Source organism: Solanum verrucosum, unplaced genomic scaffold, assembly GCF_900185275.1.
Source record: "Solanum verrucosum unplaced genomic scaffold, falcon-dt-bn FXZP01001203.1, whole genome shotgun sequence".
NCBI classification, from domain to species: domain Eukaryota; kingdom Viridiplantae; phylum Streptophyta; class Magnoliopsida; order Solanales; family Solanaceae; genus Solanum; species Solanum verrucosum.
The window spans coordinates 447456-459508 of NW_026020031.1; positions in this window are offsets into that span (position 1 = coordinate 447456).

The window sequence follows — 12053 nt, forward strand, 5'->3', positions numbered from 1 at the left end:
TTAATGTTGAAAGACCCCGAATACAGTATTTAGCATGAGATATTGGATGTAGGTCCTGAATGGTTAAGTAGGTGATTGGACATAGATTTGACTGAAACTTTCAATAGAAGCTTTTGAAGTTGGAGTTGTATTGGACATGTATCGCACTTGCAAAAAGTTGAAGTTCAATGAGTTGAAAAAAATATTCACTGATGTCAAACTTAAAAAACTCATCTTCAAAAGGTAACCAAAAAATCATTCCAATGCATAACCAAACAATGTTTTGAAAATAACTTTTGCGAAAAAGTAAAAACTTTCAAAGTGAAAAAGATTCTAGGATAGTTGTTGGTTTGTGACGGAGCGGTTTGCCTATCTCTGAGGTGCTAGTGGGGTGAAGGAAAGGTTCTTAGGTAATAAATGGCTGCATGAAGAGGGTGATGGTCGAGGTACCTCTGCTAGCAATTGGAGGACAATTTTTTCTTTGCTCTATTGCCATGTATTTAGTTATGCTAATATGTTCCATGACTACTTTAGTTTCACACATTTATGTGCCTTTTGTTTTAGTCTCCTTTACAAAGAATAATGTAATATGCTCAAGTCATATGCTATGGGAATTGGACCCACTATTATTTCTGCTTGTGATATGATAAGAGCTAATTTATCATCAAAATATGCAGGAACATAGGGGAGTTCATTATGTCAAGATACAGGGAGGTTGCTGAAATTGTTCTAAGATACCTGGAGAACCGAGATCGCCTAGTTCGCCTCAGCATAACTTCTTTACTTCCTCGAATAGCCCATTTCCTGGGTGATCAATTAGTATTAACTATTTAACGGTTTGTGACATTTGACTTCATTTTAGTGATTTAATCTACCTTTACTAACCGGGAAATCTAGATGAATTAGATTTGCATCTTCAATGTAAACTACTGTAACCTCAAGTTGTTTATTTTACTTATACAGATATGCATGAATCATATACCTCATTTCTTTAAAATACCTGCAGAATGTGCCAGTAGGTTCATTGCTCTTGGGGAGATGGCAGGTTCTCTGGATGGTGAACTCATTAACTATTTGGCAACAATAACCTCTCACTTGGGTGATGTGGTATGTTATTTATGTCATTGCAGATGTACTTTTTTTGTTGTTGATAAAGGTAATGTTGTATTTCTCAGCATTATGGCTATGCCGGCAACCTCTAAAAGATGTGCCCATAAATTAAACAAGAAAGAGTAAAAACAGAAGAAGAAAAAACTAAATAGTTACAAAAGCACCATAAAATCTACTCATCGTTCATCTACTAGTACACCTTCTTTACACCAAAAGTATAATGTATTGAAACAGTTTTCTTTGACTGTCTGAACAGGGTTGGTAATATCCTCAAAACATCTATTGTTTCTTTTCTTCCAATAGAGTTCTTGCTGACTCATGCACCAGAGGCAATCCTAAGGTTCTTTGATTTCCTCTCTTTCTTTCATTTTTTTTGTTGAAAATTGTGGAGTTGGAACAGTTCAGGGAATCTTGATGTTGTTCTTTAGTCATTTGTTGAATTGGTGAGGAAGTGGAACCAGACGTGATTTTCATTTTGTTAGGATTGAGGGTCTTGAAGTGGAACCAGACGTGATTTTTATTTTATTAGGATTGAGGGTCTTTAGTCATTTGTTGAATTAGTGAGGAAGTGGAACCAGACGTGATTTTGATTTTGTAAGGATTGAGGGAAACTAAGGAAGGATATCAGACTGTTCATTCAAGATTTTAGTTCTTGGTACATCTTGAGTTCTTTTCTTGTTTTTTTTTATTTTTCTTGATTTTCTTTCCTCAATTGGATAGAGTTATCTGAAACATTCATCTTTAAGTTCTTTTCTTGATTTTTTGTTTGATAAAGAGTTCTTTTCTTGATTTTCCTTACTCAATTTAACAGGAAGTAACTAGAGTTTGAAATAGAAAGAAAGCAGAATGCTACACTTCACTTTTGGGCATATTTATTTTTATTGGGATTTGTGTGGAAGAAGACCAACAGATATACTCCTTAAGTCTTTCTTTTGTTTTAGAAGCAAGGTGGATCAGAGGACGACTATTTTTATCTAACACAACTTTTATTATTATTGTGGATTTCTATATGTTTTTTTTAAAATCTAGTTTTGTATCATGACACGAAATAGAAGTGACTGTACACTGTTTTGTATCCAAGATTCCTCTTATATGCCTCTTGTTAATTATGCTTACTTACTTTCCTATCCATCAATCAAGAGGGATGGATAGGTCCTGGTTTTAAATTTATATCAATCATGTTAGTGAACTTTTTGGTTTGAATAATTATGTGAGTACCAGGTTTTGTTTGTGTTTGTTTTCATTCACTTTTCCTGTTTTATTTTCTATTGAAGGCTTAGCAGAGCAGTCTTTTTACGTGGGTTTCTGTCTTAATCATATAACATTCTATTTTTGCCTAATGTTGTTGTTTGAGTTTGAATGATATTGGATGCTCTTTCTCTCTGTCTCTGCCTCTTTCCATTCTTCCTAGTTCCCTCTTCTAAAGTTCTCTTCTAAATATTTGAGTTGCTTATGAACCATGCCAGAAATCTTATTTTATTCTCTGGTAGGATGGGGCTGCATTGATTTTGAGGCGGCCTGTAGAGGAAGAAGCTCCTGATCTTAATGCCCGTTTGGATTGACTTATTTTACGTGCTTTTAAGCCAAAATAGCTTTTAAACAGTTTGAAGTTTTTGGGTAAAGTTAAAAAGTGCTTATAAGCAGTTATTTTAAAGCCAAAATAACAAAAATAAGCCATAAGTCATAAGTTAGAAATCCTAACTTATGGCTTTTGGCTTATAAGTCATTAGCCAAAAGCCAATCCAAACAGGCCCTTAGTGGAGAAGCTTTTGCTCGTTTTAGGGATCATCTATATGAATGCATTACCACATTTCTTGATAGTATTGAAGTTTCTGAAAATCTAGGAGCATTGAGGGTTATTGACTAGCTAATAGATGTCACCATTAGCGAAAATGTATCAAAAGTTGCAAAATTCTCCAATTACAAGCACGTTGCTTTTGAAACAAATCGTGATCCTGAAATCTTGGTCCTTGATAGTAAGGTTCTTGGTCACCTAGATAGATCTGGTGGTGCAATGACTGGAGATGAAGTGGAGCATCAGGTGTGTAACATTGTGATACTTCAGAGACTTTGATTGTCTGACATTAGGATCTCAATTTTGTTGTATTTTCAGGTAAAAGTTGCACTAGAATGACTTTGTGGTGAAAGAATTGAGTATCGTCGCTTTGCTGTTGTCTTCTATTGAAGGTATAATTAACATGTTTCTTCATGATTTGTTATATAAGCAGAAACTTGAAACTTGAAAGCTGGGTTTTATTTCTTTCATCCTTGCGTTATGGGAAAAGTTTGAGTCAAATCATAGATACTATAAGACTTGACTACTAGAATTTCTCAAAACTGAATACAAAATATTTGCTATTATTAGAATTGTATCCCAAAGGTTAACTAGTGTTTTTCTTCTTCTATTTTTACTGAATGAAGAGTTAAATAGTTCATACCATAGAAATGTGGTTATCATTCTAGTTATATTTTAAATAAATATCTTTATGGTGTAGTTTGTCAACAACATTTCCTTATCTAAATGCTAAACACATATTGTAGTATCCATGTAAGTAAACAATACACAAATAATGTTTGATCAATTGGGAAGGTAATCATGTCAATATTCAAATATATATATATATATATATACACTTTGCTGGAGAGTAGGTTATCTAAACCAAATTATGTTTTAATCAATAACTGGAAGTATTTCTAGCCAAATATTTTTCTGCTACTTTAGAGATTTATTCTGTCTAGCGATATAGTTCCTGAAGAAGTCATTATTTATAAATAATTCAATCATATCTAACTATTAAATTGAAACAGCAGACCCCGCCCATTAATTCTCAAGTGTCTAATCGGTAATTAGGAGTTCCTTAATAGTTCAGGCTTCCCCAAATTATGTCTTTATTTGTTGGTAGGTAAAGTTAAATTATTAACAATATGAACTAAGTACGTCAAGACTCAAGCATGTGTCATTCACATGATTTACATCTTCCATGTTCCCCTAAAAGATTTAGCAAAAACATACATCCATATTTTAGACTAGCTGGTTTTTTTCCTACCCCTAAACAATTCTCAGTTCTCCCTCCATATCACCCACCACATTGCATATTGAATTCCAATTCCATATATGAGCTATGTACTTGCTGATGCGTCCCTGTTCAATCTCTATCTTTAAAATTTAGGAAATGGCAGAAAATGCTTCAACCGTCTTCATTGTTCACGTGCCGGAGTTTGTGGATGGAATTTAGGTTGCTATTAGGGATCCAACGTTGGCTGTTTGGGAGAAGGTTGTTGAGGCATTGCGTGCCTGCCTTTGTGGTATGGAGACGTGTGAGACACGATGGCGTGTTCAGTGGTATGTTTACCTCTCTCTCCTCGCTTATAGTTTTTCAAAAAATTTCATTAACATTTTATCAATATATAAAAGAATGTATCAGTCACAAATTTCTTAATCCAAGGCATCTACTCTTAAATTAGTGATTTCTACAGGTATTATCGAATGTTTGAGGCTACCCAAGATGGATTGGGGAAAAATGCTAATGTTCATTGTATATATGTATTTCTTCTTGCAGTCGAGGAGCTCTAGAGCAAAGGACATTCTGAGAGCATGAGCGGGCAAAGAGAAAGTTCTAGAGCAAGATGATGGTAAAGCTTAGGAGCTTATGTGGTAGCAGTGCTTCGAACGAGGAGGACCTCACATTATCTACCGGCTCGAGCTTAGACTGATGCAGTTCAGGGAGTCCCTCATATTCTCTTTTGATAATTGGATTGTGAGGACACAATTTTATTTTCAGTTGGGTGTGCCTCCCTTGTAGTCAATTTATTGATTGTTTCTGCATATAGTGATTGTGCCCTTGTCAGGCGTACTTTTCTTTCTTTTTTATGGATTGGTTTGCCCTTGTCGAAATTCTATATTGTGGATGTTTCTATTGATATTGTGTTGGATTAGTCTATTTTGGTTTTTGATTTGTAGTTTGTAGCTTCTGTGTTTCTGTTTTTGTTTTGATAATAAGATTTGGATTGACGATGCCCAATGATGGATCGAAAGTGACGATTATCTTAAGGGTAAATCCTCGATTGCTTGTGAGTGTTTGATTGGCGTTGATTGTGGCCAAGTTTGAGTAGTTATTCCCGAATTGATGCATGAGGTTGCTTGATGGTGGATTAGTTGACAACATTCTTAAGGGCAAAATCGTCATCTTTTTGGGAAGGTTTTGCCTTGGTTGGTACTAAGAGCATAGTCATGCACGTGAATACTGTTGAGCATACCTCTCCGTTTTTAAAAAGTTGAGCATGTTATGAGTGATTTTGTGACAACTCTTTTTGTAACTTTTGATTCGTACGGTTAAAATGTTAAATGCTACTTGTATTTTCTAAAGGAAGTAAGATTTTGAACCATTTTGATTGATTTGCAGGCCATGTGTGGTGAGTTGTTGCATAATGCCTTGTGTTTGCTTTTGTCACCTAGAACTTACCCGGTTGATCTTGAATGAGTTTGGTTGGAGAAATGATCTTAGGCTTTCTTTAATATCTTGAAGTCCACTTGGCCTAAAAATCCCACCTTTGTACTAAACATATCCTTAGTTGTCCCCTTTGAGCCTAATAATTTCTATTGGCAACCACATTACAAGCCTTATACTTTTTGAAAAGGTAACCCTCTTTTGAACCCTTCCCTCCTTGAACTTGAGGTTTTGACAGTTGAGGCTAAAACCCTAAGTTGGGAGTGTTATGGGAAATTCATCGAAGGGATGCTTAATAATGAAGGCATGATATAAAACAAAAAAGAGAAGAAGAAGAAGAAGAAGAAAGAATTGAGGGATGGATGGAAAAAGAAAGAAATAGTTTTGAAAAAGAAAAAAAGAAAATGAATGAATGAGTCTTGAATCCTCCAAAAGTTGAAAATGGTTGCATGTGGAGCATCTAAAGTGGAAATAAGAAATGAAATAAAAAATAGTGTGGAATGTGCATGGGTTTGAAAAATGGATAATGTTGGAAATGATGAGTTGTTGTGTAGTGTTCAAGAAGGGTGTTGTCACTTATACCTAAATTATATCCCAACCTTCCCTAAGCCTATATTACAAACTTAACAAAGTCCTTTGAGATTTCTAACCAAATGTAGTTGAGTCAATATTGATTGAAAATATGGGAAAGCATAGATGGTGTGACATTTGTGTGCATGAGATGATTCTTTGTGAGTGTAAGTGTTGCATCTTTGTCCCTTGTCTTGTTTATATGTATGTGTGGTTTTGGGACACTTCTTTCTTGTGAGGGCATGTAAGTTGAAAAAGTGGTGATTTTGAAGATCCCTAATTAAGTCAAGTGAGCGTGTGAAAGAGTTAATGAGTTGAGTCATTTCTTGAGTTTGAGTTGTTGTCACTTAAATGATTCTTGATTTTTGAAAATGTTTCATGAGAATGAGAGGATTTTTTTTTATAACCGAGAAATCCATCTGTGACCCGCCCTTTGGACCAATCACAGCCTTCTAAACTCGGTGGATAATGGGCCCGCCCCTCTACCCTTCTCCATTTAAATACTGGGCTTCGCTTTGCATGGTGTGGGGCTTGAACCTGCGACCTAAGCCACAATCCTCCACCTTTTGCCACTTGAGGTAGGCCTTGGGGGATGAGAATGAAAGGATTCTTTTGTGAAAAATTTGCATGTGGACTAATTGTTAGTACCAACTGAAGCCATTACTATTGTGCTTAATTGACAAAGGGAAATTGATTTGTGGTGTATCTTGAAATAAGAGTCTCTTGTGTTTTTTATTTTCGTGACTCGAGGAAAAACAAAGTTTCTAAGTTGGGGGGGAGGGGGGTTGATTTCCACTCATTTGAGGCTCTTTTGGTAGTTATTTTGGCTTTTAGTTTATAATTGATGTTTTTAATGTGTTTTTTTCATATTTACACGTAAATGAAATGGAGAGTTCTTGGAAAATGCTGAAGGTGCAGGGTTAGCACCATTTCGATTGTTGGTTTTGTTTTAGAGGAATCAAAACAATGGCAGAAAATGCTTCCACCGGCTTCAATGTTCACGTGCCGAAGTTTGTGGATGCTATTTGGGTTGCTCTGAGGGATCCAACGTTGGCTGTTCGGGAGAAGGCTGTTGAGACATTGCGCGCCTGCATTCGTGTTATTGAAAAGCGTGAGACAAGATGGCGTGTTCAGTGGTATGTCTACTTCTCTGACCCTTATAGTTTTCAGAAAATGTCATTAACATTTTATCAATATGTCAAAGAATGTATTAGTCACAAATTTCTTGATCTAAGGCATCTACTCTTAAATTGGTGATTCGACAGGTATTATTGAATGGTTGAGGCTACCCAAGATGGATCGGGGAGAAACACTCATGTTCATAGTATACATGGACCTCTTCTCGCAGTTGGGGAGCTGCTAAGGTTTGCTATCAAATTGCATCACATTATTTATTTCATTGTAGGAAACTATTTCAGAGTCTCTTATGCTGTGTAAAATTCTGTGATCTGCTGAATATCTGAGGAACTGGATATTTATCTCCCGTTTGACTAGAGATTTTGAAGTTGAAACTTGAATATTTGAAGTTGTGATTTTTGGACATGCATTTTACTTGGAAAAGAATTGAAGTTTTGTAATTGGAAGTCCCTAAAACGCAGAACTTGGAATATTTTGGAGGTGAATGCTAGCTTAAAATCTCTGGTTATATTGTGAGGAGTTAAGTACCTCAAGGCTGATTACATTACATATGTGTTTTGGGTGCGAATGCCTTCTGCCTAATTGTTTTCTTCTATAAAGTAATTATTAATGAGGGAAAGAACTCCTGGATGCAACCCATATACCAAAAGGTATCTACTACCTACTTGTTCTTATTAGCAATTGTATCTAGAATGCATTTTCTATGATCTGTGGGGCTATCTGGGTGTTTCAGTCATATGTAGAAATATATTTGAGTATGGTGAGCTGAGGATATCATGCCTTTAAAATAGGCGCGAGTCAGTGTTCTTCATTTCAGTATTATGAAAGGCCATAAACTTGTCCACCATGACTAGTTTCAAAATTCTACTTATCAGAAATAAAAAGAAGGAATAAGTTTTATTAATATTCTTTTTTTTTATAACCAAGAAATTCGTCTGTGACCCGCCCTTTGGACCAATCACAGCCTTCTAAACTAGGTGGATAATGGGCATGTCTCTCTACCCTTCTCCACTTGAATATCGGACTTCGTTTTGCATGGTGTGGGGCTTGAACCTGCGACCTAAGCCACAAATCCTCCACCTTTTGCCACTCAAGCTAGGCCTTGGGGTCATAAGTTTAAAGAATATATAGAACTTCAAAGTAACTGGAGTGTCTTTTCTCTTTAGAGTTTGTGTTACGTCTTAGCTATTGTTACTCTTAATCTTGAAACTTCCCAAATATAGTATTTAGCATGAGATATTGGATGTAGGTCCTGAATGGTTAAGTAGGCGATTGGACATAGATTTGATTGAAACTTTCAATAGAAGTTTTTGAAGTTGGAGTTGTATTGGAAATGTATCGCACTTGCAAAAAGTTGAAGTTCAATGAGTTGAAAAAACTATTCACTGATGTCAAATTTGAAAAACTCATCTTCAAAAAGTAAACAAAAAATCATTCCAATGCATAACCAAACAATGTTTTGAAAATAACTTTTTGGAAAAGGTAAAAACTTTCAAAGTTAAAAAGATTCTAGGATAGTTGTTGGTTTGTGACAAATCGGTTTGCCTGTCTTTGAGGTGCTAGTGGGGTGAAAGGAAGGTTCTTAGGTGATGAATGGCTGCATGAAAAGGGTGGTGGTCGAGGTTCCTCTGCTAGCAATTGGAGGACAATTTTTACCTTGTTGTATTGCCATGTATTTAGTTATGCTAGTATGTTCCATGACTACTTTAGTTTCACACATTTAAGTGCCTTTTGTTTTAGTCTCCTTCACAAAGATAATGTAATATGCTCAAGTCATATGCTATGGGAATTGAACCTACTATTATCTCTGCTTGTGATATGATAAGACGAGCTAATTTATCATTAACATGTGCAGGAACACAGGGGGGTTCATTATGTCAAGATACAGGGAGGTTGCTGAAATTGTTCTAAGATACCTGGAGCATCGAGATCACCTAGTTCACCTCAGCATAACTACTTTACTTCCTCCAATAGCCCATTTCCTGAGTGATTGATTTGTGACTAACTATTTAACGGTTTGTGACATTTGACTTCATTTTAGTTATTTAATCTGCTTTTACTAACTGGGAAATCTAGATGAATGAGATTTGCATCTTCTCAATGTTTACTACTGTAACCTCAAGTTTGTTTATTTTACTTCTACAGATATGCATGAATCATATACCTCATGTCCTTAAAATACCTACAGAATGTGCCAGTGGGTTCATTGCTCTTGGGGAGATGGCAGTTGCTCTAGATGGTGAACTCATTAACTATTTGCCGACAATAACCTCTCACTTGCGTGATGTGGTATGTTATTTATGTCATTGCAAATGTACTTTTTTTGTTGTTGATAAAGGTAATGTTGTATTCCTCAGCATTAAGGCTATGTCGGCAACCTCTAAAAGATGTGCCCAGAAATTAAACAAGGAAGAGTAAAAACAGAAGAAGAAAAAACTAAATAGTTACAAAAGCACCATAAAATCTACTCATCGAACATCTACTAGTACACCTTTACACCAAAAGTATAATGTATTGAAACAGTTTTCTTTGACTGTTTGAACAGGGTTGGTACTATCCTCAAAATGTCTATGGTTTCTTTTATTCCAATAGAGTTCTTGTTGACTCATGCATCAGAGGCAATCCTAAGGTTCTTTGATTTCTTCTCTTTCTTTCAATTTTTATGTTGAAAATTGTGGAGTTGGAACATTTGTTTGATTAACATTGATTGTGGCGAAGTCTGAGTAGTTGTTCCCGAATAGATACATGAGGTTGCCTGAATAGTTATGAGTGATTTTGTGATAACTCTTACAACTCTTTCTGTAACTTTTGATTCATTAGCAGTTAAAATGTTCAATGCTACTTGTATTTTCAAAAGGAAGAAAGATTTTGAACCGTCTTGATTGATTTGCAGACTATGTGTGGTGAGTTGTTGCATAATGCCTTGTGTTTGCTTTTGGCACCTAGAACATGCCCGATTGGTCTTGAATGAGTTTTGGTTGGAGAAATGATCTTAGGCTTTCTTTAATATCTTGAAGTCCACTTTGCCTAAAAATCTCACCTGTGTACTAAATATATCCTTAGTTGTCCCCTTTGAGCCTAATCTTTTTTATGGGAAACCACAATACAAGCCTTATCCTTTTTGAAAAGGTAACTCTCTTTTGAACCATTTCCTTCTAGAACTTGAGGTTGTGAAAGTTGAGGCTGAAAGCCTAAGTTGTGGGTGTTATGGGAAATTCATTAAAGGGATACTTACCACATGAGGGCATGCTGTAAAAAGAAAAAAGAAAATATAAAGAAGAGAGAAATTGAGGGATGGATGGAAAGTCTTAAAGAAAGAAAAAGTTTTGAAAAAGAAATAACGGAAATGAATAAATGAGTCTTGAATCCTCCAAAAGTTGAAAATGGTTGCATGTGGAGCATCTAGAGTGGAAATAAGAAGAGAAAAAATGAAAAATAGTGTGGAAAGTGCATGGGTTTGAATTGAAGAAAAGTGGAGAGAGTTGGAAATGACGAGTCGTTGTGTAGTGTTTAAGGAGGGTGTAGTCACTTATAGATTGTATCTAGAATGCTTTTGTGATCTATAGGTTGATTATGATCTGTGGGGCTACCTGGGGGTTTCAGTAATTTATAGAAACTTATTTGAGTATAGTGAGTCGTGTGTATCATGCCTTCAGAATAGGTGTGAGTCAGTGTTTTTCGTTTCAGTGTTATGAAAGGCCATAAACTTATCCACCACGACTAGTTTCAAAATTCTACTTCTCAGAAATAAAAAGAAGGAATAAGTTTAAAGAATTTATAGAACTTCAACGTAACTGGATTGTCCTTTCTCTTTAGAGTTTCTGGGACTTCTTAGCTATTGTTACTCTTAATCTTGAAAGATCCCGAAATACAGTATTTAGCATGAGATATTGGATGAAGGTCCTGAATGGTTAAGTAGGCTATTGGACATATTTTTGATTGAAGCTTTAAAAAGAAATTTTTGAAGTTGGAGTTGTATTGGACATGTATCGCACTTGCAAAAAGTTGAAGTTCAATGAGTTGAAAAAAATATTCACTGATGTCAAACTTGAAAAACCCATCTTCAAAAAGTTAACCAAAAAATCATTCCAATGCATAACCAAACAATGTTTTGAAAATAACTTTTGGGAAAAGATGAAAAATTTCAAAGTCAAAAAGATTCTAGGATAGTTGTTGGTTTGTGACGGAGCGGTTTGCCTGTCTTTGAGGTGCTAGTGTGGTGAAGGGAAGGCTCTTAGGTGATGGATGGCTGCATGAAGAGAGTGGTGGTCGAGGTACCTCTGCTAGCTATTGGAGGACAGTTTTTTCTTTGTTTTGCCATGTATTTAGTTATGCTAATATGTACCATAATTACTTTAGTTTCAAGCATTTATGTGCCTTTTGTTTTAGTCTCCTTCACAAAGAATAATGTAATATGCTCAAGTCATATGCTATGGGAATTGGACCCACTATTATCTCTGCTTGTGATATGATAAAAGCTAATTTATCACCAAAATGTGCAGGAACTCATGATGTCAATAATTTACAGGGAGCTTGCTGAAATTGTTCTAAGATACCTGGAGCACCAAGATCACCTCAACAAAACTTCTTTACTTCCTCGAATTGCCCATTTCCTGCATGATCAATTTGTGACTAACTATTTAACGGTTTGTGACATTTGACTTCATTTTAGTGATTTAATGTGCTTTTACTAACTGGAAAATCTTGATGAATGAGATTTGCATCTTCAATGTTGGCTACTGTAACCTCAAGTTTGTTTATTTTACTTCTACAGATATGCATGAATCATGTTCTAGTAACCAAAGTTGT